The sequence below is a fragment of the Anopheles funestus genome, chromosome X, assembly GCF_943734845.2.
Source record: "Anopheles funestus chromosome X, idAnoFuneDA-416_04, whole genome shotgun sequence".
NCBI lineage: Eukaryota > Metazoa > Arthropoda > Insecta > Diptera > Culicidae > Anopheles > Anopheles funestus.
The window spans coordinates 1,974,588-2,002,341 of NC_064597.1; the positions used below are offsets into that span (position 1 = coordinate 1,974,588).

The 27,754-nt window shown below is 43.6% G+C and overlaps 1 long non-coding RNA gene across 1 annotated transcript in view; it reads right to left on the reverse strand.

Annotated features, from left to right (window-relative positions):
- LOC125761418 (uncharacterized) overlaps positions 1-27,754 on the reverse strand; it is a 66,960-nt gene that overhangs the window by 34,619 nt on the left and 4,587 nt on the right. The window lies entirely within an intron of this gene.

Below are 27,754 nucleotides of genomic sequence, written 5' to 3' on the forward strand. Positions count from 1 at the left end.
TTTAGATTGAATTTAACTCTTTCAAACGAAAGACATATTTTCCTTTTTATTTTTTCAGAGACTGAAAGCGAAAAAGTTTCGTTGTAGAATGAAAACGAAATCACATTACATTTTTTTTTCTCTCAAACCGAGGTTCGATTGCTGCTCAAAATTTATTTGCCGATGTCAACATGCCACTGTTCGGAGTCTTTACGCTAGGTGTCATCGTTCCAATTTTTGGTGCTACTGGGTGACCTGTCAAAAAATGCAATGCAGTAAGAAGACTAGTTCATATCTACCATAAGGCACAAAGCACAAAAGGGCGTAGTTGTGCCGAGTGCTGTACTATTATTTCAAAAAACCGAAATGGAACCAATTACTTCTAGCGTGTGACACTTTTCAACTGTTTTGTGCGAACATTTTAGAACGATTTAGTACAGCGTACACTAATAGACTAGCGCGCTGTCGGCTAGTGTACGGAGTTTTGCCAGTCAAACGGCGAAAAAATCCGTTCCAGCCGGTCCCGATACATCCACAACAATTTCCTGTCCGCGGCGTGTTACTTGGTGGTGCGATGTGCGAACGATACGGCACGCCAAACACCTTCCTGACATCGCCTAGATCGGGCTGATGTCATGCCTCCGTGACCACACCACACACACACTCTGGGCCAACACCGAACGGAACCCGCGTTTTTATTATGCATGCAAGTAAGAGATACCAACCCGAGAGTTCGGTGAAACTTTTGACTGCTTTTGACATCTGCCCGACCCACCGGGGTCCGGTACGGTCGGTTTTTGCAGCCTTCCAACGATGGGAATGATTTTTCTTTTCTGATTTTTTCCCCCGCTTTTTTCCTTTTGTCATGGCCGCCGAAAGGAATACAAGCGCACACAAAACAAAATATAGATCAGCAAACGCCGGTCTCAGGGCGAACGAATAAAAAAAAAGGTTTTGAACAGTTTAAATTATTTATATATTCACTTTTCTGTCATACTGCTGCAAGGATGGTTGTATACCGTGCTCATGGCGATGTTGTGGCCTTTAGTATACTATTTTTATTTTGTCGTATTTGTTTTTTGTTCTCAATTTCGTTTTTGATGAAAATGCGATTCCTTTTTTTTTTTTTTGTTCATTGCGTCCTTCTTACATTTCGAGCAGTTTTACTATTGTAAACTATGTACCGCGTCGCGTTTTTGGGGATGTAAAGATAATGACAACGAGTTTGTGCGCCGGCAGTTATGCAATCCATGTATGCGTTACATGTATGCAACAATGGAAACCAATGCGCCTAAATTTATGTAAAGCGTTGTTACAAAACGTTACATAATTTTTTTTCAGCATCGTTACTGCGTTTTTTACAGCCTAAAGTTATGCAATTAGTACTTTTTAAGCTGTTGCTTAGTTTTTAAGCACTATTATTTACGTAATTGATTTTTCATGAAGCACTGTGCCTATGGCTTTATTATCCCAGTTAAATAACGTTTGGCAGTGTTCCTGAAACAGCTTATACCTAATTATTTCCTTACAAACGTCCAATTCTATGATGGCAGCAGAAGCTTACCCCAAAAAACAAAAACAACCATCCAAAAGCGATAAATCCATTAAATGCCTTCAATAACGTTTCAGGAAACGCATCATGAACACTTTCAAAATGGACAATGATTACTATCAAGACGTGAGTGAATAATGCTCAACAGCTTATGTTGCACACTCCCCCCCCCACAAATGTACCTCATCTGTTGCGCTGCAAAACGATGAATGTGTAACGCCCATAATCTTCCCTGCACTGGCAAAACCCTTACATAATCCCACCAGTACCACCCCATTCAACCTGCGCTTATTAACGCGTGAATCTTACGAGCTGCTCGCATTAATCCGTTTAATAAGTTTCGGTTCATACACATCCTAACCATTCAGCGAGCTCATTTTCATGTCTTTCCGAACCGTTATGGTTTCACAATCACGCAACACACCATGGAAGCTAATGAAGAGCGCTTGACTGTAGCCGTGGGTTACAAAGTAGTGCACAGTTTAATCAACTACTCATCCACTTGTATCGGTTGGAAATAAAGAAAGACAACCTCAGCGTTCGAGACGCTACCGAGACCGTCTTGTAAATTATCTCCCCCCAGCGATGGTGGAGTGAGAACAAAGCAGCAAAGAATAACGATCCAACGATGGCACACAGACACACATTTGCTTTTATACAGCGCTCTCGTAGAAGCATTCCGATCTTGCGAAGACAGGCAATAAAGTTTTGCCTCCGTCGAACACACGGAATGAACCGAACAAATCTCATCCATCGCCCAGCGCTGGAATGTGTCTGGTAGATAGCTATTGATGAAATTGATCGACTTCGGAATAGCTTCCCAGCTGCTGGGGTATCCTGTGACTTAACAAGCACGGCGACATTCCCGCGTTTGCCCATCCCATCGGATGTGGGCGCGCGGTTGTGTTTGGCAGTTGAGTGAATATTTCGCTTCGCTTTCGCCCCTCTTCACAGTTAAACTTTGTGTCCCAGTTTGGGTGGTTTTTTTTTTTTTGTTTCCTCAAGGATACACGCGATGCTGTCTCAACGGTGAACGCACAGCCACGGATGCCACATTCCACGTCAATATTATTTCAATAAACAAAACGCGCACAAAAGCGTGAAAAGAAAATGATCCTCTTACGCGGCCTGAATCACCCGAACATGCACGCGAAGGTTTGGGAAAATTGGTGACGGAGATGGGAGTTAAACATTGCGAAACGATGTATCGTTCCGCTTCGCTGCAGCATTCCAATGGAGAGGGAGGGAAGGCTCTGTGTGTCTCGATTCCTTTTAAAAAGTCGAAGGGCGAGGGATGGAGAGTGGTTTTCGGGTGGCAGGAAGCGTAATTTCATTACATGTCGACCGATCGCATTACGTACGCTGTCGTCTCTGGGAGACTTCGATGGCAGGAAGCTGAGAATGTGTTCATTGGGTGCAACAACAACAACAACAAAAAGTCAATTCTTAATAAACTTTAAAATTCACTCGCATTACATTCAACAGAGACATTCAGATGGATTTTAAACGATACAAAATAAACAAATGAAAACAAATAAAGTTAAGCAAATGTTTAGCTAGTCGTTAATACATCGCATTTTACAATGTATTGCATAATTAAAGGCGTTTAGCATGTAACAGGCGAAATAAATTATTATAACGCCTAAAGATATGCAATTTTAAGACATTATTTTCCTTCCTTTCTCAGGCAATATATTTTTAGTCCCCTTTAATCTGTATGCTGGGTATCTGGGCCATAGTCGAGGACTTTTTGGTTTATTTTTTGAATACTATTCAACTCGTTACAATTTATATGCTTTTTGCCCCATTTCGAATGCCACACTTCCTACCTTAGGGTTAATATGTTCGTTTGCAGCACTCGCAGCGTTCCGATAGTGTGAAAAGAACCAAACTAAAGCCGTCTTCTGCGAACGTACAACACGCTGAAAAATGACAGGTGGCAGCTCTTCCCTACCAAAAACAATACACCCAACCTCTAAGAAGGTTCGACAGGGTGTGCTATCAGTTCTCATAAGGCGTCGGGAGCCCGTTAAGCGGATCACCGGCGTCCGGTTCGGGCAAAAAGGGAACCGAACCCCCCCCGTGCTGCGCGCGTTTGTATCACTCTCATCAACCACTCGCACCAAGAAGCAGGAGTCAGCCTTCCAGTGCTTCACGTGCACACATTCCAGCACTGCCTGGAGGCTTAGGACAAAAATTTTCATTTACTATTTACAATTTAATTTCACCGTCTGCCGGAAAGCGTAATGTGCTTTCCAACCTCGGGAGCTTCACGCTACGACATGGGTACCGCTGTCGTTCCAGCGTCCCAGCTTAAACGGAAACTGGCAAAACCGTTTTGCATTGTTTTGTTGCTGCTGAAGGCTGGGAGAAGCCCACATTTCTTGTATGTACAGCGCATACACACACACAGTTTAATGTGGCAGGGCCGTCGGGTGAGTCAATTGATTTTTGTACGCCGGGATTAAATTGAGCAGCAGCACAACCAATTTGTAACGCTGTGGCCCGCCCTCCCCACCGTATTACGATGGAATGTCAGCAATTGTCAGCAGATACTATGAGATGGTATCTTCCCCGCTCTCGTGCTCGATGTTGGGCTGCTATCGAACATGCGGAAGCGTTACATACTGATGTACAGTAAGTGTCATAAATGATGGGAGTGTTCCCTTTTAAAGCCATTAATCCATTTTTTTCATTGTTCAATAGTTTGAGGAGATATTGTTTCATAATTGCATGTTCGAGAGCTCCTATATTGCTATTCCCATATACTTCGCTGAAACCTTTAACTTATAATGCTCTCTGATTTGAATTGTCTAAATCCGAATAACATCCTGCGTATTCAAAATATAGTCGTAATGAGATGTGAACCAATGCCAGGCATCTTGCAAAGCCAGATGTCAAAAGTTGTCCAAATTTGTTGAGCTACCTGCGCCTTGCCACTGACCGAACTTGAATCCGGAGTTAACATCGGAGATTACTCCGGAGTAAATATTGGGTGCATCATCGGAGTTAACTCCGGAGTACTGAGGTACCAACTCCGGAGTATTCAGGTACCAACTCCGGAGTAGTTCGGAGTCAACTTCGGAGTTATTGCTCCGTAGGTACTTCGAAGTTATTCGGAGTTACTCCGGAGTTATTGCTCCGGAGTCATTACTTCAGAGTTATTGCTCTGGAGTTACTACGGATCAAACTGGAATAATTACTCATGAGTTACTCCGGTTTTTATACGTCGGAGTCGGAGTGGATTCGTGAAGCCACTCCGGAGTTCCCACCTCCACCGTGAATTTGTCGAAGACGAAGAATTGGAAAATTCATTGGCAAAGGTGCATTGCATCAGGAGGCGATTACTTTGAAGTAGACGAAATTCGTTTACCCCAATAAAGACAGAGTCGTCCAAATAATTGGAACGTCACCTTATTTTTTGACCACAGCACAAACAAATATGTCGATGAGATTGTTCTTTGTGCATTTCTTGCTCACATTGCTTCAAAATGATTCTCACTCTATACCTTGGTGAAGAAATGTTGCACCAATTTGGAACACGAACTAATTTTGCTGATTTATTATTAACGAACGGTTACGGTTACGTGCCCGGGAGGAGTCAATATGATACGACATCGATTGCGCGATATACGAAAAGCATAACTCCCGCTAGGTCAGCAAAAGTGTTTCAGCTAGAAGCATCTAGGACTTCGTACGCGTCCAACCAACCGGTTTCAGTACTAATTCGAAAGGAGAACAAAAAAAAAGCCAACCACTGACAGTGACGTTTCAGTTCCATTTTCGGACAGTTCGGACGCGGACGTACTAACCTTGACTGGTTTTCGTAGGATTTCCCAGCAAAAAAAGCGATACTGGCACGCACGAGAAGATGGATGAAATTATTGATTAAATATGTGTTATCTATTCGCTAACCAGCGGACACCGCCGAACCGAGTGTTGTTCGTACCAGATCAAACACGTAAAGCGACCGATATATTATTGAACATTGTCTACCGGGCAGCTTCGAGTGGGTTCGGGTTTTTTTGGTGCTAAGTGAACCGACTGTTGGAATCACACGGTTCACACGTCCGGAGCACGTCCGGAGCACGCGATCCGTTTCGATTGAGAGCACATTTCGCTGGATACCCACAGCCCGGCTAAAGTCTTTCAATTGTCGGCGATTTCCACACCGAAGAAGCGAAGAGTGTCGGTGGGCAGCACTCAAAGCAATAGCCTGACGTCCGAAGTCCTTATGCCGAACGGTTGTGGCGAAAGAAAGAGAAACCAAGCAGATGAAAATGGTATCAAACACAGATTTTGCAGTTCCTGGAAAGAAATGCTACCAATGTCGCACGAAAACCTCAATAGTTTTATTGAAAACGTACCATTATTAGACAGCAATGGAGACCTCATGTTGGAAACAATCTGACACTCGTCCAAAATCCACAAAAGCCATAAAGTCACGATTCTTCGCAAACTATCCGTCCTCAGCATACATTTTACAAGTTGTTCTACTTTAAGAACATCAAGAAATGCTTCAAGATGCAGTGTAGTTTCATCCTTGCTCTAATTTTTAATTCGTTAATATGTAAAAATTCGCTATTCACTCTACAGCAACAAAAAATGAACTCACACACTATTCTTACTACCGTTCGGGATTACCACGAGCTGTGTAGTTTGCGCTATCCATTTGCGAGATTTTACCCTCCAACCATGAATGTCGGCCTGATGGACGGCTAACTTTTCCTCGTGCCGCGTGCCTGCTAGCCTCAGCTGCATCCTTACAAAATGCGAACATAAAATGGGTCTGCGCTTCAACCGGACGGAGCGAGGCTTTGATTTGTAGCTTTACACCGGGTTTTACCGTTTTGTGTTTATTTTCTGCAGGAAAAACGTTATTACGTGCGCAGTTCCTCATTTTTCGATCGTGTGCATCCAACCGGAAGATAAGCCCACAACCCCCCACCAAGACTCGTAGCGCAATACAGCAATCAGCTAATGTAGCGCCCATTTCCTACTCGCCTCGTATGCAGAAGCGCATACGTATACGCGAGGTGCTGATCATAGTGCGCGGTACTGCATCTTCAAACACGCTGCACGCGATGGTACGTGAGGCAGGTTAGTTCCAGGTGGGAAGTGAGATACAGGATTAGTTACAGCTCGCTCACAATGACCACCTTCACCATTACCCTGAGATCGTGCGAGTATAACTAACGCTTTTGACACGCTGCGTGGGTAGCCGCGGAATGAAGGCAAAAACAAAAAAAAAAAAATATCACAAAATGTCACATAGCAGCGAGAACTATCACCACCGGTAGATCACATTGAGTGCATCTCACCGTCACCGGCAATGGTTCATAAAAATTAAGAACATTAAGAGTAGTGCTGTAACGATATGTGGAGAAACATAATGCCAGATTGTGCTTACAACAGCCGGGGTAAGCTGCACCGGTGCTGTACCGTTGAATCTGCTTTTTTCTTCGGACAATGGCATTGCAGAATGCTGCAGCAACATCCATTTAAAAAATTAGAAATAAGCTAATGAAAGATTATGTACTTCAAAGATGCTTTCCATTGTAGAATCTGATGTTTAATAGCACGAGTTAGTGTTCATTACCTAAAATGATGAGATGTTCTGCTACTCCTCAATCCCTCATACTTTCACCATATAGCTATACAGAGCTAGAAATTCTTACAATTTTTCTATAAGAAATTGCTATAATGTCTATAACTCCTATGATTATCATTCGATTCAAAGAATGGGGGAATCAGTTCAACTAACTGCGCCCGGCCACTAACCGAACTAGAATCCGGAGTTAAAATCGGGGATTACTCCGGAGTTAACATTGAATGCAGCACCGGGGTTAACTCCGGAGTATTCAGGTACCAACTCCGCAGTAATTCGCAGTCAACTCCGGAGTTATTTCTCCGAAGTTACTCGGGAGTTATTGCTGTGGAGGTACTCCGCAGTTTTTGCTGCGGAGGTACTCCGAAGTTATTGCTCCGGAGCTACTCCAGAGTTATTGCTTCGGAGTTACTCCAGAGTTACTCCGGAGTTACTCCAGAGTTATTGCCCCGGAGTTACTCCAGAGTTAATGCTCCGGAGTCATTACTTCAGAGTTATTACTCCGGAGTTACTCCAGAGTTAGTGTTACTCCGGAGTCATTACTTCAGTGTTATTGCTCCGGAGCTACTCCGGATTAAACCGGAATAATTACTCCGGAGTTACTCCGGAGTTAATTCCGGATTAATCCGGTTATTATTCTCATGACGTGACTAACCTTCCGTAGCACAACAATAAGACTACTGATATAGGTCGCGTTTGTATTGGTAACAAAACTTGTGAAGCTTCTGCAATAAATTAATACTTCATTTCAGATACCACAAACACGAAGTTCAACCCTACCTAAAGGCCAACCTAACTGAGAATAAAGCTTCATAATTGTGCCAAAGACTCAAACGATTGAAACTTTTTTTCCCGCTAGTAAGCGTCAGTAATGACAGCAATCAAACATTCATTATCCATTTTCCGCACAAAACCAGTTTAGTGGTCTGTAGCGACACAGCTGTCATGCCCGATAACGCCCACACACACACTCACTCACTAGCCGCACACGCAGAAGCACTATTGAGAAAAAGTTTTTCGCTTTCCATTCCCTCATCTCCTCCATACTTTATAGCGCGCTCGAAGTATCCGTTGATGAAGATGTTAAAATCCAACTGCACACAGCGTTCAAACCATTGATTGGAAACAGTTTCTGAATCATTTACTATCGCTCTCATCGGACCACTTTACAGTGGATTTGTTTCGCAAGCGAGTGAGTTTTTTTTTGGGGGATTTTTATTTGCTGGTGCTGGTTGAGTTACTGCTACTAACACCCCATCGCCAGGTGTGATGGGTTGATAAGAGGTTTTTTTTCTTTTTGTTTTGTTTTTTCACCTTTACCACTTTCTTTTCCTATTTAACGTGCTACAACTCTCGGGAACGGTTTGTAACAGAAGCTCGATTATCGAACAGCGCACGGTGGCAGATCAGAAGAGTTCGCCAAAGTGCAATAACACTGAACAAAGCACATAAAATCAAATTGGTAAAATATTGGCTGCGAGAAGGTTCGATTGGTTTGATGGTACCGGATAACTGCTAGTTCATAGTCCACTAGAAAGACACAGCTTAGACGAGCTTTGTCTGTATGTACGCGCGAGAATTTTATTATCCTTACGGCAACTCAAGTGGACGAAAAGCACCCGTCATCTATGAGTACATGAGTTGATGTCTTTTGCGAGTTTAAGTATATTCACATATTTTAGCTGGACAGGTAAATTCGTGGAGATAGTAAAATGCTAGTCGTAAATTCAACCGAATACATCAACCGACTCCGGATCACAGATGTGGAGCAGTCTTCTGATGCCGGCGAACTCGTAAACCATTCTTGATCTTTCACCCTGCTACAGTGGTCGGCAAATTGGAGAAGGAGAATAAACTTCAAGCTAACTGAGCTGTTTGGCGATGCTCCTCCAGGAAGGTACTCGTCAGCGACTCGTTCGGTAAGAGACTTAGAGGAGCACATAGAGGTCGTTGGCTGGATCAGGTGGAGTCGAACCTGTCGGAGATCGGATGCAGACGTGGATGGAGACTCCAGACTCCGGACTCCAGACCTAGGCCGAATTTCTTGGAAAAAGGATTGGTGACCTGGTCATGTCTTCGCGACTTGCTCAACCTTGAGCTGAGCCGGCCAAGAAGAATAAGAAGAAGAAAATGACGTTAATCTAAGACTTCAAAACTGATTAACTTTGACAGAGAACAAGGACTAGAGCATTACTAGACATTACCAACAGCAATTACGAAATCTTCCTCAGCAATGATACAAATTATTGTAAATATACAATAATCTCAACCAAACTCCCTTGCCGACCACTGGCATCAGCACCATTCCAGCCGGGCAATTGCTTCTACCAAACGCAAAAAAAAATCTGTCCGTACTTGTTAAACAGATCGCAATAAGGCAGTATCATCTCGAGGCGAGTGACAAATTCGTGACCGCTTCACTGCACGCTGGAACACGGTAGCCGAAAAATCCTTGGTAAACGTAAACAGTCGAAGCACAATAAAAATCACAAAACCGGGGTGTAAAATTTGAAAAGGGTTTTTTTTTTGTTTTGGTTCATTCTTTACCAACACACAACAGCCCGTCCCGTCAATAAATTCTAAGCAACGGCAAGGAAGGAAAACAACAACAAAAGAAGAGGAAAAAACAAACCCCCTGGAAATGGAAACTCGAAAAGTTTCTATCCTCCTATTTGTTTGTAAGACGGTGGGGTGTCTGGCAACACTTCTCGATTCAATTTCGGCGCTAAGTTATTACCCCAATCGCAACGGATTCGTAAGGTAGGAAGAAAAATTGGCCCTCAAATCGATTTGGTTTCTTGTTTAGTACAAATGTCAGCCTTTGTTTGTCATGTTATTGGTTGTTTCCTTCTTCTTCTTTTTTCTTCTAGTATAACATTGTGTTTAGAAGAGAAAACTTCACAAAAAAATGGTAAACATTTCCTTTTTTTTACAAAAACTTTGATTTTGTTCTTTATAGATCCTGCCTATAAAGAGGAGTTATTTATTTTATCAGGAAACTCGTTCAAAAAGTGGAGAGTTGTGTTTTTTTTTTCATTTTCTTGGAGGCGTTTATTTTTACTTCACCTTAAAGTATTTATTCGACCAAAACCAAGCCAAAACAAACGATAATAATCGATGACTAATTCACACAACAGTTCAATAAATACAGCATCTGAAAAAATTAAAGCTCTGGCCCAATTTTTCATTCACCAAAGGTGCACTTGATCTATTTTCCAAACAGAAAGATTCCAATTCCGTTGCAAAAGCGAGATATTTCTTACGCTATTTTTAGCGCTACGGAAGCGAACCAAAGGCCCGCATAGCGCACGTTTGTCAGTGAATAGTATCTGTGCTGCTTCCTGGTTGACGTTTAATTTCCGGCCGTTCGTCGACCCGGATTGTCAACGGTTTCAATCAAACAACACCAAACGCCGACGGCTTCTCACTTGCAGCACGGTTGCCTACTTGCAGGCGGTTTCGCCCCAATACCCGGTGGGGAGCTTCGTGTCGTGGAGCTTGAGTAGTAACCCGGCAACTAGATAGTGAACTATCGTATCGCTTGCCTTCATTAAATGATTTGCGCTATCTTACGATTGACTGTCTTTTGCGTGAGTTGTCCACAAGTTTAAAAGAAGCCAAAGAAAAAAAACACTTTTCTCGTTAAATTTTATGAAGACGGAAAAAAGGACACTATAGGGATGGGCTAGTTCAACCCACCAGTGGTACAAGGTTGGTAAATTTAATTAAAATACCGATCTTACAAATCAGTTCGGTACCGCTAGGGACTGCCGTTCTACGTTTCTGTCATCGAATAGCTTTAGGAACTCAACCTAGACGACTCACAAGCTCGCGAGAATAATATTGAAGAAGACAGAACCGGATGTTACGATGAGGACTTCGATTTGTGTTCGATGGCATTGGATTTTATTGACCGTTCCATAAATGGATGTAGTCAAATTTGATTGCATTTGAACAGATTCATTGTTGTGGTTGATTCTTAAATTTAGAGTAGAGTTTAGAGTTGTGTTAACCTTGGTAGTATAAAACGATTTTATTTCTTACTATTTAATTTCGTACGCAAAAAAACTACTAAAAGCGAACCGAAACTATCAGACAGTTAGGAGTTGTAATTTAAAGCATCCCACTTTAACGGAACAGTTTAAAACTGAAAAGCTAAATGCACTGTACACACTAGTATTCATTGATCGCCCATCAGCTTTGAAGGCAAGCGTACTAAAGTGAACGGAAACAATCGTACACCCACTGACCTGTAGTCAAAGTTTCAATTGGTCGTCTACCGGACGTCCACCAGCGGGTTCTTACCCAGCATTCAATATTGAATCCCGTGCAATTGAAAATGAAGATATGGATAAAGTCACCGTAGCAACGCTGGACACGAACCGAATGTTATCCACCTCCAGTTCTCCAGCTTCAGAGCAAAACTTTCCCTCCAACCTCCACCCTCCTCCCCCCCCCCCCCTTCCCGCCAGGTACTTCTGGGACAAGTGGCGAATGTTTCCCTTTCTCTCGTCCGGAATCCTAATGTCTATCGCTTCTCCCGCCCCTCAAACTCTTTCACAAAAGGTGGATGAAACAATGTTAAACCGACTGTTAGGGAAGCATATTAAAATTCGCTCGATGCTCAAGTGCTCAACAACCGTGCCGATGCCTTTCCTTCCTTCCTTCCCCTCCCCCCCCCCCCCCCCCCCCCCTCTCCAAGGGCACAAAATGGCCACAAGACCACTGACTCGAACAACGAATCGAATTGCATTGACTCACGGGGTCAGACGATGACAACAAACTCCCTGGGCCGGTGCCAGGGTTTTGTCTGCTGGTTGTTACCCGCACGGGAACATACATCGGGATATTGTTTGGCCGAGGGATTAATGCCATTACCTGTACGTACCCAGTAGTGTACCGAGACAAATCCGTACGCGCGTACCGGAACAAAGGCAGCATTTCGATTCGTACGAGTTCGTACCATGTACGTTTGCTTCCGTCATCTCCGGCAACGGGAACATCCAGGTGGCATCGGGAGGGAACTCCGGAAATAGTAAACTCACCGGTGTTTATTGGTTTTAACGGCCACCGCCAGTTTGCTACTTTCTATCCTTGCTAGAAGTTGTGTGACGTAGCTTTACTACTTTGAGCGCACGGTATTGGGGATGGGTAATCACAAACACTAGAACTGGAACTTACACACACAGGAATACTTGCACAGATATCTTGCAAACTTCGATTGTGCTCTGGCAACAACATCTCAACACAATCCTTGGTACAAATGGAAAGGATTTCCAAGCAGTGACACCTACGTCGTTAAACATTTATTTAGCTTTGCCTTATCTCCTCTCACTCGATAATCACTCCATAATGATAACAACCAATTAAAGCTGCTTTCATTTTAAATAGAATTTAAATCTTTAAGTTTTAATAAAACCGATTCTAGATAAGTACAACAATTAGATCTCAAGATCAAGATTTGAAGAAAAAACGAACAGATATAAACAGTCAAGGGTGACAGGCATGGTCTAGTAGCTCACTTATCCGTGCTCATAGGGACTCAGCCCTTGCCGGATAAGCGAATATCACGAATTATAAGCACAACTCTTTTTATTGATAAATATTGTTTAGACGATCCTACACTATTAAGGCTTTCATGTCTTGACATCATCAGTTTTGCAGTTAATATGTCAAATAGCCTTTAAAACTGTCATTTCCGAGCAGCACGGATGATGGAACAGCCGGGTAAAAGGTACCCGAATAATCGGCACTTCACTGTACACCTTAAGGACGCTAAGTATATTACAAAACTGAACATATAACCCTCACAACAAACCAAAAACTAAAGCAATCGCAAAAAAGTAAAATATTAAAAGTTTAAATCAAAAGTAAACTCTCTCTCTCTCTCTCAAAATAAATTTAAAAAAACCATCAACAATACCTTGATGGAAGGAGAAAATTGTAACGTCGCGCGATATACGTACGGATGGCACCTGTCACACACTGATTTTGCCTACCTTCAGGCGCACTATTATCAAGGGAGTGAAGCGAAAAAACCTTTTTACCTCCCAATAGAATTTTTGGAAACAAAGCGAACATTGATGTACCGAACCGGGAGTTTTGCTGACGAGTTACGGTATTATGTTGAAGGTAGAGTATTGTGCTTTGGTATATGCCCAAAAACGCCAGCAAACAAAAAAAAACGCTGGACAATAACCCGTCCACCATTCTTTCCACCTTGTCCGACCAATATCGGCCACCAACATATAGAAGGCATAGAGCAAAAAAAAAGGGATGAGCAAATTCAGGAGGCAGAGTAGGCAACAACAATAATAAACGTAATCTGATTGATGATGGGCTTAACGTGGGTTGGCCCATCCACTCACATATTCTTCCTTTGCTCCCCCCCTCCCCCCCACCCCCTCCTCCTCCTCCTCCCAAACGTTTATCGGTCGCTTGACGTGCGTTTGCACCTGTTTTGCAACCCGAACGGTACGGAACCGCGAGTCAACCATTTGTTGCTGTGTAGTGGCGTGTAAAAGTGAATATTTATGCAATTCAATCGAAAACAATGGTCGCCCAATTTGCTGCCTCATAGCGCACTGGACACACAGAAGGAGTACAACGAGAGGGTGGGCTTTTCCCGAAACCATTTTAGTTGCGAACAATGAAATCAATGTTACGAAGGAAAGGGGCGATATGTGGTAAGTGTAAGCCGGGAAAATCGTTTACAGTGACTTTAAAAAGAACGGAAGCTTCTCTATTGCTTTCTCTCTCCCTGTATAGAATGCTGATTTGCTGTCAAAATAGCTGTTCCTTTAACGTGCTCCCAGTAGTGTCGTGAGTGAAAGATTTTGAATGTTAACTAATACACTAATCGTTCGTGGAAATCTTTTCCCGGTAAGTGAATTACCAAAACAAAAAAAAAACACCGACACACTCATCCACATCGAAACCCATTTGACAGTGGTTTTGCACCCTTACGGAACCTTTATGCAGCTTTTAACCAGCAATCGGGCCGGGGTAGCAGTATTGCCACATCGTTGTACAAAACCGCACTGCGGCGATTGCTAGCTTTGATCAATGTACGGAAACATTCGCTCTAAATGGCTTCCAGTACCGATGAAAATCAAAGACTAACACTAACACCTGGAACACCCCCGCAGCCTATGCATTTCTTGCCCATGGATGCAGCTGCATGCTAGCGTTACGGTGGAAAGGAATGGGCTGTCGTTTCACCGACCACCGTTACACACCTGCCCCGGTAATGCAACTGGGCAGTAATCAATTAGCAAACATCGGTTCGATTCCCGGATTTCGGATCCGACATCCCCCCCCCCTTCCCCCAAAAAACCTCCGACGCGTGGTTATGTTGCACGCCCTATAAACCAAAAACCGCCCAACGCACGCAAACGTAAATATTAGCCACAAAACAAACGGCTTTTCCACCCATACACGCGCGTAACACGTACGGCGCAACGACCGGCGAATTGCGGTACGGAAGCCCATTAATGGCGGTACAAACAAACATTCATTTCAGTTTGAACTATCCCTAATTCAAACATAAATAAATATATCGACGCTATCATTCTTCCGTTTGAAGCTACGCTTTGGTGTAAGCCGATAGCGCCACGTGGTACGAATGGGATGTTTTTGGTAGAGGGAGAACAACAACAAAAATCGCCACCCGACCACCCTCTGTTCGGCATCCCCCCCTTCACGCCCTTGGAAAGTCGCAACTAGTTATCGGTTGGGTAACTGGTTGGGCTGGTTGATAAAGGAGTTTGCGGTGAAAAGGGCTTCAGTAAACATGTGAAAGTGTCTACCCCATTCCTGACCCTAATCGAAACGTGCTGCAGCAAGCCGGGTGTGCGCCCGAAACGGTAGGCAATCCGCAATACAAAGAGCAACGGGCTAAACGCATCCTTTCGTCATTTCGCACCAGAAGCGTATTGGTTGGGTAAATCTTCCATTCACTCGGCGCCGGGATTCAGGTACCACTCGACCTAAACTCGGGAAGTAAGAAAGCCATAAAGCCATCCCTTAGTCGAAGAAACACAAGGTTATTGATGAACTCGTTTCTGGCTGTTTTTGGGTGCGAGTGTATTTATGAGCTCGGTGGATGATTTATGTCACCGAACGCCAACTACTTTTTCACATGTCGTTTTATTTTCGTTCGCTTTAGCGCTACGAGCACGCTGTGGGAGGTATGCATCGATGTGGCAGATTCTCTTCCTCACACGTTGGGATGTACCTTGGGCACAGACATGTAATTGATGTTTTGTAAAATATTTCTCATCATTACCCAGGTTATTCGAATGTAGCTAAACTACAATGGTGAGGTCTTGCTCTCTCTCTCTCTCTCTCTCTCTCTCTCTCTCTCTCTCTCTCTCTCGCTCTCTCTTTCTTTCTCTCCTGAAACTTGAAAGACAAGAATCGGAACTCTCCTACGACGAACAGATCAGTTATAAATTATCCTCTTCATAACAAATATTGCAAGAATTCATATCTTGTCTCAACTTTGTGTTACGTAACACAAAACTATGCATCTAAACTATTTTATAGTGCATGAATGAAATCCTATTCCGCATGGAAAAATCACTCGATGCAAGGTCTCATAGAAAACAGAAGAAAAATTTACCAAAAGTCGAGTAAATATCTTAAACTTTGAATTTGGAGAGCACGGTGCCTAAAATTATTTGGTGCCGTGACCAGGATACACCATTTTATTCGGGACTGTCTTATCGGTGTTAGTTGTAGTTTTTTGTAAAAATTTCTTCGTTAATAGCGAAACTTTCCTGAAAATATACAAAATAAAATACTAGCTACATTTTCTAAAACACCTAATTCCTAATACCTGAACAAACGCTCGTGCAAACCTTACTAAATAGAAAAACATGATCGACGAACAGCAAAACTAGCGTACTACCTGCACCATTCAGCTCCCGGGACGGTAAAACGATTAAACTTCACTGCATGTAAAGGTTAGGTTTACTCTGTGCCGGGAAGTGTTTCACGTTTCAGCTACAGGCGCAAAGTAAAATATGAGCCGTGCCGCAAACTCGGTCGCACTCCGTACTCCGTGATCTGTTCGCTCCGGTGTTTGTCGGGTTGCGCTTGAATGAATAGACAACATTTTTCGTCCCTTTGTCCGCTTCCGTCCTGCTTCCACATGCTGCTTCTCGTCCCTAGCAAAACGGATGGACTCTCACTATCCCCAAAACGGGGACGAAAGCAACGACACCGCAACTGCGAGTCAGCACGTTTTGCAAGCGACGCGGTGTCTTCCGCGTAGCATAACTGTAGGCGAAAAGCACCACTGTTGCACACCGGTATTCGTCACCCGACTATTCGGGATGCATTGAATTCCATTTTTCCAACCATTTTCTATTCATTCCTGTGGCGTTGCACCGAATGCTTCCAATTTTCTCGCACCACCACACTGCATTCATCAGCATAGTGTACCAAGGGGGGGGGGGGGAGGGGAGGGTGTAGCGCCATTACGGTTATTGTTTTTCTTTTCGTTTGGAACATGTTTTTTTTTCTTTCGTTTGTTGCATTTTCATCTATCTGTTTTTTTGTTGTTGTTCGCTCGCAGTAAGCGTGAAGATCTGGTTCTGTTCCCGGTGGTCCTTTCGTTATTTCTGTTAGTGAACCGTGCAATAACGCGTAACGGTGGCCATGACAGGCCTCCATGGGGACACGTGCCGAACGTTGTCTGTCAATCACGCGTTTCGGTTCTCCACTGACACAATGACTTTCCACCTTTTGCAAGAAGCTGTCCCACCAGCACTAACGGTCAGTAAACTGGTGTTACAGTAAGCTGCGTGCAGCGAAAGGTCCGGTGAATTAAGGTTAGGGTTCTACAGGTGTATAAGCTAAAACAGACGACTAGATTTTTTATATTTACAACTATAAGTTACTTCGAAATTGTTTGAAACCATTACGCAAGAGCACTCCTACGTATTCTAGATAATATTACAAAATAAGCATCACTCAATCGATTCGCTTCGAGCACAGGAAACGCATTCCCCGCTTAAAATCGTAACAGCAAAATTTGACAAATCGATTCACATATTTTACTTTTTACCATAACAGTGCCACTCCATGGTCGCAAGTGTTGCCAGATGTTTCACAGGTATTTTTTTGCCATACAGTTGAACGGTTCGGGGTGTCGACAACGGTCGACCTTCGCACCGTGATTCCCTGAAGGTGACAATACGCTGAACTTTGCAGCACGGTTCTACGTTGATTTGATGCTCGGCAAAGCCCATTTCCGAACGTTTCCTCATCCGGTAAGATCATACGATAAGTGGGCACTCTGCCGTGGGTAGGTGTCATGGGTTGTACCACGGTTAGCCTACCATTCAGGCGCACCCCGTCAAGTGTAACGAAGCTAAGCCACGGATTCGATATCCGCTTGCAAAACCAATGCCCCGAGTCGTGTTAGGATGTTCGCGTCTTTCCTCTCCCTCCGTTCCTTCTCCTCCAGCCTCTCCTCATTCTCTTCTCCACCATTCCTTCCTTCCACCCTGGACGAGGTTGTGGCGGTAAGTCGACAGCGCTCGCTCGCTAAATGAACTTCTCATCCGTTCGCTCAATCTCGTGATGCATCTTGGCGAACGGTGGAAAAGCACGATGAGAGGCCGAGGTGCTGAGGTGAAATGGGTCTCTCACTCAACAGTAGGCAACCGGCAGTCCGGTTACGCCGTTGTCTGTAGCGGCTGTCGGGTAGTTTCGCCCGAACGGAGAAGATAATAAAGTGCCGACAGTATATTACTACACCGCACTTCAACGTCAATGGCTCTCGAAGCACCACCTCGGCGTTTGAAAGTACTAGAAGCATTCCGAAACACTTCCAACATGTATGTGTGTGTGTGAATCGTGGTGTTGTTGTACACACTTCAGCACCATCTCCAATCCTTCGGTCCTTCTGTCAGCTACCGGAACCTTTTGCACCGCCTCCCCGGACTGCTAGGGAACGGTTTTGCGGGTATTGTAAATTTCTCGCTTAAAAAGGAGAGTGCGCTTAAATTTAATATGTGTATGTACACTAAATAGAAAATTAACACGAAATTCATTAGTTAAGCATACGCTACGGCTCCATGCGCTGGTACGAAGAATAGGAGCTGACGCTCTTACCCAAAATTTCGCCTCCCAACGAAAGACACATTTTCCCACCCACAACGCCCCGCGGCAAGAAGCAGTGCACTTTGGAGGTGGAGATGCCACCTTTCAGTGCGATTCACTCGAACCGGCGTATTAGTTTTAAGCAGAACGACACGGTGGGTAGTATATAGTGGAGAGAGAGAGCAATTAAAACCAAAAAAAAGACGATCCAGAAAGTTTAGACGGGAATGAAAGCGATTTTAAGGGCGTTTTGCTGGGGGGCGATTGGGTTTTTTGGTTGAAATCAATCATGTCCCAGTGGACGGGGAAGAGGAGGTCCGGGATTGTGGCCCGTCGGGGGTGGGAAAGAAAGATTCGCTGTGGTAAAACACCGAGTAGCCAAGCGCACAAATGGGACCGTATGAATGTGTTGTTTTGTATTCAATTTCATTACTGTCAAGTTTTGCGTAAGCTAGGAACTATTTAAATTCGAACCAAACCATTGTCTGGTACATTTAAATGTTTTGATTTATCTTATGTGAAATTAAATTTAGAAATATTTTACTTCAGAAAGCTACTTAATTCCATTAAAAGGTAACTCTCGCAATCCAATTGCATACCTTCTGGCGCAAACGGCTAATTGCTGATTATTATTTTCCATACATGCGCCTAAACGTATGCAATACGATTTCAGTAAGATCGGTAACTCTGATAAAGGGCATTTCAAACTGTTGCATACTTTTAGGGGTTAAAAACACCTGGATTATAAAATAAATCTCATATTCTTGATAACATTTTCAGTAATGTAATGTAATCTTTTAACCTTTGTTTTCACACTCGAATTCTCTATCGTGAGCTATAATCACTAATAGTGTATTATTTAGAGGGCCCGTGACTCACATTCTCAACCAATAAAGCTAAATAGTTAGCTCCCCATTTGGTGGATCCTTTACTACATGTGATCCAGCACCATGGCACCATCAGATCTCAGATGTCCATTCTCAACCAGCCCAGTTCTGACTTTATAGTGCCGAATGCCGAATACCGTACACAAAAACACACTATCCCTAGCTTCCCAGAGCCCGGATCGATTCGAATACTAATAAAAATAAACTAAACCACATAGTGCCGAGGGGGGGGGGGGAGGGTGGTAACGGCAGGTACCAACGAACCCTTCAATATCCATTAACGGACCGCATTAAGCGATGGTACGCCGAAGCTGAAAAGGTTTCACATTAAAGGTACACCGGAGCACGCTGCTCCGGCACTGTCCTGACGATGTGTTCTCTTAAAACCCTTTTGCTGGTCCTGGGCCCTAGACACCATGTGTAGGCACCTAACCTGCGAGAGAGTGCGAATTGTTGAACCACTTATCGGGAAGTGTATAACCTCTGCAACTCCTCACCAGTCTTCAGGCTCATGCCCACAAAATTGCCATTGCCCTAAGCGGCGTGGATGCAAGGTTACGGAAGACTCATTTTCGAGAAAGGATTCGCAGATTAGAAACGACCTCTTTTGCATCCTTTTTAATTAGGAAGATTGATCTCTCCACTCCTCCTTCCACATTGAGGGATCTTCCCTCCCCGCCCCCAAAATGCTAGGATCTCCACAGCGTGCAAACGAGGTTTTATACCGTATACGGTGCTGACTTGTTCCAGGCGCATATGTATTCGAAGGGTTTTTTTTTTGGACAGCAAAGGCTACCATCCTGACGAGATGCTATCGATCAAAGCGTGCCATCCCAGGGACCCCGAGGGCCGTTCGACCAAAAAAAAAAACTACTTCATCCAAAAATTTCCATTCAAATGATCGCATCACCACCCGCTGCCGGAAGGAGTGCTAAAATTCGGAACCGAGGTCTGGATGTGTGTTTTTTGAGCCGATTCTTCTCTTCCTGCAAATTTTAAATCAATCACCCTTAGTCCGTTTTGTTCCAAAAAAAACCCGGCTGGGACTGGTGGAAGCATCCAGGCCGAAAGATGCCGTGAGTTGGCAGCAAAATTTTACCCGAAAAACAAAAAAATCGCTTAATTTAGGCTGCTAAACCGCGCTTGATTTTATTGGACGCCATCTGTGAGTGGTGGACGAGAAAACCCAAACCACATGGGTGAAAAATATACTTCACGAGAGCAATGAAACCGCAAGCAAAGGAGAAAAAAAGGTTTACCAGCTGTCTCCTTTCATGCTTCTAAAGGACATGAAATGCTTGCACAAAACAAACAAAAATTCATGTCTATTAATAAGATCTCACTCCACTGGTGTTGTGGTTTTAGGATACTAACCTAGAGTAGGATTCAAATGGGTTTTTTTCTTCTTCTTGGGAATTCTCCGATTTCTTCTCCAACAAACCTCCAGAAAGTGTCGCACGCTTCTACTCCTGGTGTGGAAATTAGTACGCCAATATTCACCATTGAACTGTGCTCGGTTACTGAGCAGGAATATCATCTCCTATCAATTACAACTCACCGCACTTGTTACTTTTCCGATTTCGATTCCGACCACTTTGGCCGGAGCGATATTGGAAAAGTTTTGTCGCGTTAAAGTTCGCGCTACGAGCAAATCTTGTCCTCCCCCTCCCCTCCCCCTCAGTGTAGAGGATAAAAGGAAGGGCGGTAGAAAGTTAATCTAAGATTGTGTCATTTTCATTTGTCTTGTTCTGACACTCCCGGACGAGCCCGCACATTTGGCCGGACAAGGGGGACGAAGAAAAGGGGGACGAAGAAAAGGGGGACGAAGGGCGCGAAATAGGGCGAATGATTGGCTCTGGGCATTGGGGCGGCAGTAACACAGTTGCGGCAGTTGACAGCGCGCTGGGACAACATTCACGCCACGCCGAACGGACGTATCGAAACGCTTCTCCTCTATCGCCCACATCTCGGTCGTGGTAGCGTTAAGCAAATAAATTAATAAAAGCAAAAACTAATTTTCATCAGCCTCAGCTCGCTATGCAGCTACGGCGATTTGCTGCAAAAGGGAAGAAGTATGAGCGTGTGGAGGCGCCCAAGAATTGCTCACACATTAGCACCAACCGGGAATAGCGCGGGTGAGGAAGGCGTTTTCTTCCGAATCAAAGCAATAAAAATTATCGCGTGGAAAATGATACCATGGGCAACGGCAACTACATCTGGGCATCTGGGTTGGAAGAAAAATCTAACCACCGACGAGGGGACGGGAATTCCACGATTGAGCCTTGAGGACGATGCATCGTACGAACCGAAAGCGAGCGTTAGTTTTAATTGGATTTGCAGTGCAGTGCGCACCATGTACCACGGGGGAAAGGAATGCGAGATGATGGCAATTATCGGGAAAAATTAATCTAGTGTGTCAACCAATCCCTCCAATGGGCAGACTTCACGTTCATTCGTTGAGGGAAATGGCGTCAATTAAACCATCGTAAGAGCGAAACACTTAACAGACTACTTTGGGGTTTTTAGACTATATTATACAAGATTTTACGTCTGTGTTTTACGTTTAAAAGTGCAAGTTTTATCTCTCTTTTATTGCTATAAATTTATAGCATAAGAGCTATAATACTATAAATTTTTTATAGCATAAGAGCTATAAATACAGCGAATTTTTTTCCAAAGTATCTCATGACTGTACCTTGAGCAAATGAGCACAAGAAATATCATTGATTCGTTCATCGACATCGGCTTCATCGACGATGTCATATCTGTCAACGCGAATTCATTCCTAAGCAGAAACCAAGAACGGAAAAAGCATCATTTTTAATGTTTTGATGCCCACCGAAGGGTAGATTTTATGGGGCCGAGGGGTGGGGTGATAAAATTTAAAAATAATTTATAGTACCACGTGGTACCGTTTGAAGGTTAGCGAAGGTAAAACAAAACACCCAAAAACGCCCAATGAGATAATCATAATTTATTACATCCCTCCGATCGGGCGCGCGCCCGAATGTTTTCTTTCAGTCGGACACAGCTCGCAACATCCGAACGATAAAATGGCACCCGAAAAAAAAATATGCTTACGTATGCATCCGCCAGTCATTAGTTGTCATCAAAACGGGGACGGGAGGGGATTGGTATTGGAAAGCGGACCACCCCCGGAATGGTGAAACGGATGCCGGACGATATATTCCGGCTTTCGGCTTTTATTCCCTTCACTCGCTTCGTGATTACACACCCATATTCATCAAAAGCCTTGAACACATTACCAATAAGAGAATCTTCCAAAAAGCATCCAAAAGAAGAAAAAAAAACTAGCAAACGAACCGAAAAAAAAATCATTTTCCTCGGCAATGCTATCGGTCACCTTTTTTTGGCGAGCTGGAGTGCGAGTGCACGTGCGCTGCTGTTGAAGCGGGAATAAATTTTAATTTCAGCAGAATGAATGTAATTAATTATGGCGAGTTGTTTCGGCACTTTGCCTTTTTGGGTTTTTATATCGAAAAAAAAAATCTGTAATGTTCATCCATGTGACTATTTGGCGGACGTACGCGTAAATATAAAAGCATGGCTTATATTTTCAATTACGATTTTCAATAACGCAAATGTAAGAGAGTTAACTTGCTCTTTAACATAAAGGCTAATTTTAATTACTATTGAAAAAAAAACACTTTGATTTCAAATGTATTTTCTATCGCCAGAGAACGAAAGCGCTGATTGCTCCTATAAATTGCATACTATTAGGCGCTGAATGTCATCTTCTACGAGAAACTCCTAAATGTATGCAATATTCGTTCACGTTTAACTTATTATCGTTAAATCGCTAGTTTCAGTGGCTGAAAGCTGATTGATGCATTAAAGTTAGCTTTTTCCTGTGTGAGCTCCAAGCTTTGTCCGAACACTAAACAATCCCTTTCAATTAACTGCGCGATGTAGGTGCCTAAATCATCCCGCGTTAAACATATCGCTCAAATAAATATGCTTCCTTGCAGCACGAAAAACCCAACCACCGACGCGCGTATCGTACACTCTAATCGACAAGCATCCCTTTTCTCCCCTGGCTGGCAATTTTTATTTATTTATTCAACTCTGGCACCGACCACCCTTCCAGCCTACTCTGCTGGGCGAATGATTTACGTGGCACCGCGGACATTCCATTCCTCATTAAGCGTAGCGAATGGGGCTAGGCACAGACACCACACTTTGCTACTAAACGGCCCAGCATTGCGAATTGCGAGTGTGGCCCCAAAAACATTGCCCCAACGTGCGTACGATTCGTTTTTCATCATATTTTTCTCCTTCCTTCTTCAGATCGGTGGTGAGTTAATTCACTCAGCATACATTTGGCACTTAATTACTGTCAGCGTAGGAAATCGTTCCTAATTCCTGCCCCGATTGCTCAACACGTTCCACTGCCGGGAAGAACGGTTCCCCTTTTTTACCGACCTTTTTCCACCGGAAAGGGTCCGGTGGAATGTGGTGGCGAACCAGAGCAAATGCTTGTCGAACAGCAGCATCTCCCCCGGCGCTCCTGGACGTTCTACAGATGCTATTTATCACCGGTGTTCGGAGTTGTTGTTTTTTTTGTTATGTATGAGAAAGTGTAAGGCAATGAAGCAAATTATCATCCACCACCGAAGGAAGACTGTTGTACGGTGTGGAAGTCACGAACGCGAGCGTGAAAATCGCTGATCGGGCACGTGTAGAATAATTTAATTCTCCTTCTTTAGCGAATATTGACCGTAGCGCCGAAGTAAATTGAGCTTCGGACATGTGAGATATCCCTGTCAGGTGCTTAAAGTCTAACGGAAGGATAATAAATACTCCCCATGAGTTCGATTTGTTTACCGTGCGGAAAGCATGGGATGGTGCGTTACGATAATTATTATACCATATTGTAACCAGGGAGTTATTCAACATTTTTTTCTGAGTTATAACTTAGTTTTTCTTTTTTGACGATTTTGATTTTTCTTCCTTTGTAATGGTCTTATGTTTATTAAACATCATAAGAAGAGATCAATAAAATAAATTACCAAAAATACGTTATGTTTATTACTCGCTTTATGAACTCTTCACTGATGCGCCTAGATGTATGCAATCATCAAAGGGGTTGGAATTAAAAAATCATAAAAATTATATTGTTGCATACTGTCAGGCGTTTTACCTCTTCTTTGCAATGTATAATGTACTCGATCTGTAAGAGACGAACCCCCACGTGGCGGTATCTAAGGATTAATTAATTCATACTTTAATTTCAATTTTTGACTTCCACCTGCCGATATCATGGCTCATACATGATACTTATCAACTAGTCGGTGGCTTTAAGTTTTTCGCGTGCACTAATTTTGACACCAACAGCTAAACTAACCTTCTACGGCTAGGCAGATTGAAAGGTCAACCCATTTTGTCGTACAGTTCATTGTTGCGAGGTGATATAAATTTCACCTTTCGACGTTTTTTATACCAGGCAGCTGGTATTTTCTTTCCACTTGGAAGGGTGTTCGATTTTTTTTTGTGTGGAGAGGAAAGGTAAAGATACACTTTACGCACCCGAAAAAAAACACAAACACACGCATAAACAAACCAAAAAAAAATCAAACGTCAGTTTCGTGTAGATGAAAAGCAAACAGCAAACAAACACGTGCCAGCAGCAGATATAATGGCATTACCAGGCAGCCAAGCGCCAGAAGATTGAAGCCTTAACCCACTTCCCGGTACGAGGGTGGGCTTGCATGCTTAGGGCCTTCTCTACTGCCCGTACGCAGCATCCGAACGTGGCCCAAAAAGGCAACGCAAAAATGTCTGAATCGTTTGGTAAACGTCCCAGCACGCAAACACCTCAAACAATCAGGGTTTTCGGGTGTTCTCACCATGCGTGGCGTTAAATTATGTTTCACACCTAGGTGATGGTAGTAGCCGTCGAGTCCTGATTGTATGTGAGTAACGTCCTGTTCTACCTTGCTTTGGTGGGGATCGTTTTTGTTCGCTTACTCATCCATGGAATGACAAAAAACCAAAAAACACACACAGAAGTGAGCTGGCTGACGTCTTGTCAAAAAATGTCATCACATTGTTTTATTTTTTATTTTTTTTTTTGCTAGTCTCCACTCTGTCTCACCGCCTCTTTTAGTGCATGTGTGTTTAGTACACGCAGTAGCCGACTCGCAACCAAGCTTAAACCGGGATGTAAGCCAATTCCAACCAGTAAATACGACTACCGAAGCTGAAGAGCAAGAGAGATGGAGAGGAAGTCCTCTTATCGGACGAAGCCCGACATGTTCGGAAGATTATGTGCTCGAGATTAAATTAAGCTTATCGTTCCTTCCGGTTTTTCTACTCCTCGCCAGCTGCTAGACACGGTTATCTTCTTGAATTTTCCGCCCCCAATCCCTACACAGTGCCCAAAACGCGTGCCGAGCTTAATAGGCGAGCCCATTTTCGGAGTCGGGTATACTAAGAGAAAGTGAAGGGCATGGAACTGCCTGTACGTGCGTTGGAATTTTATGGCCACCTTTGACGATTGGCAGGCGCCAAATGTCACCTTCGTTTCTTGTGTTTTTTTATTTCCACCCCCTCATCGTCAGAGGTGGAAAATTTCATTTACCGTCGGGTCGTCCATTTCGTCTTCCTTTAGATGCGTGATGAGGATAAGGGAACAGGGCAAGCAAAATGTCCTATGTTCGATGACGGCAAACGTTTTGTTTGTTTGTTTGGGCGAGATTAGAAATTGATTATTAAACATTGGCTGCGTTGATAGTTGCTAACTATCCAATCTACCATCCCAACGACGTGGAGTACACTTCACGTCTTTAAAGTTTTATTTATCTTCGGTTGACTTCAAATTTCAGTATGTGGAGATCTACATCGGGAGTTGTGTAATCTTCAAGGATTTCTATTTCATGGACATTTGGAGATCCAGACTTGTTTAACTCCCTTTTGGGATAATAGATATTAGAGAGTTCTCAGTAATTCCTTTCTCAATAATTCTCAACATAACATCACTTAACCTGTAATTTGTAGAATGTCCCACTTCAAAACTCTCGGCTATTCCTTCCTTAAACAATCTCTTTCACACAACACGTAAACTCTCTGGAGATATACATCACCCATGAAGTGTTTTGTGCTAGAACTCTAAAGCTACTCGTTCCTAACCATAAATCCTGCAAAGAACCAGCTAGATTAAAGCATTTGAATTCGACTGTATCGTTTCTGGTTCTCTTCCTACAGCACCGAGCTGTCAAAAATGGTTCACCCACAGTGCACTAAATCTTCCACCGCACTGTGGAGGTGTTTATTTGAACCGGGATTTATAATACACCCTCTGCCGTTGTGTTTTGTTACCACCATGCCCTTCCTGCAGCAAAATAAGCACGGCGACTCGATTATGACTTTTCTTTCGGTGGAAAGTCAAATCCTTTGCACTTGCAGCATAACACATCTTCACGCAGTTTCGGTGCATACCGTCGAAGTGCAAAAGCAATGCCTCTAATTCCCTCATCCATAATGCATGAGCGTGAAGATGATCTCCCAAAACATAACCTCACACCATCGAAACTTGGTGTACCAAGCATTCTTGTCTACCGCTCGAGACGAAACGTAACGAATTCCGTTCCAAAGTACCGAATGTATTGTTGCATACAATATTTCTGCCAATGATACGGACATTGCACCAAAATCGGAAGAGTTAGGCGGGCGGGCGGGAGTACCGAATGATAATCTGTATCTTTGGCAACGGTGGTACAGATCACCACCGCAGATGGTAACTGTAATTGAAAAGTGGACTTCTTCACCCTGCAGTAGAGTGGCATTATTAGTGGTCAGTCAAAAGCAGACCAAAAACCCCCCCAGGGTTCCGGAAGAACTGGAACGTAGGTTATGTGATGATGGTAGAAAACTTTGTGTGCAGCACAGAAACACTCCCGGTAATGGAGCGTCAACCCGTTACCGTGTGGGTAGAAGTTTTGCAAAATTTGGCAAAACCCCAGTGAGGAGTGGGGCTGCTGGCTAAGCCCCTTTCATAAAGCCACATGCCACAATCTTCTATTCTCGTTGGGGGTATTGGGGACGATTTCTCCCCAAAATCTGTTGACAACCCTTTAGGATACAGCGATGTACTTCAACGTGTACTTGATGATGCACACGCACCGAGCAAGTGTAGTTCCGCTCGGCTACATCTTCCGCCTGGCACGAGTTGGCCGAGTTTCGAGACGCAAAACGTTACGAAATGTTATCACATCAAGCTGTCACCAACAAGAATGCACTATAGCGCTATGTGTCGACCGATGCCGCAGCCATCGATGGGTGTATTTTGTGGATGAACATGACACCGAAACAGTTTGCCAGTGTAGTTACGCATAAATATAACATCGATTGCAAGTCTTTCCGTAGGAGGATTTGCCAAACGGCTAAGACAAGGGCTAAGGTAGAAAGATCTTGCGGTAAAGAACCTTCCGGAAATGGTCCGGCATTATTCTTCAGAGACCGCGTCACCCATTAGCCCAAGTGTTTACGTCCACAAGCAAGCAGTACGGGACAGCTTGGGGTCGGGTTTTTGTAGTGTAACTGCAAAAGAGCGTACAAATAAATCAAATTAAGTAATCAAGTTTTGCACCACTTTCT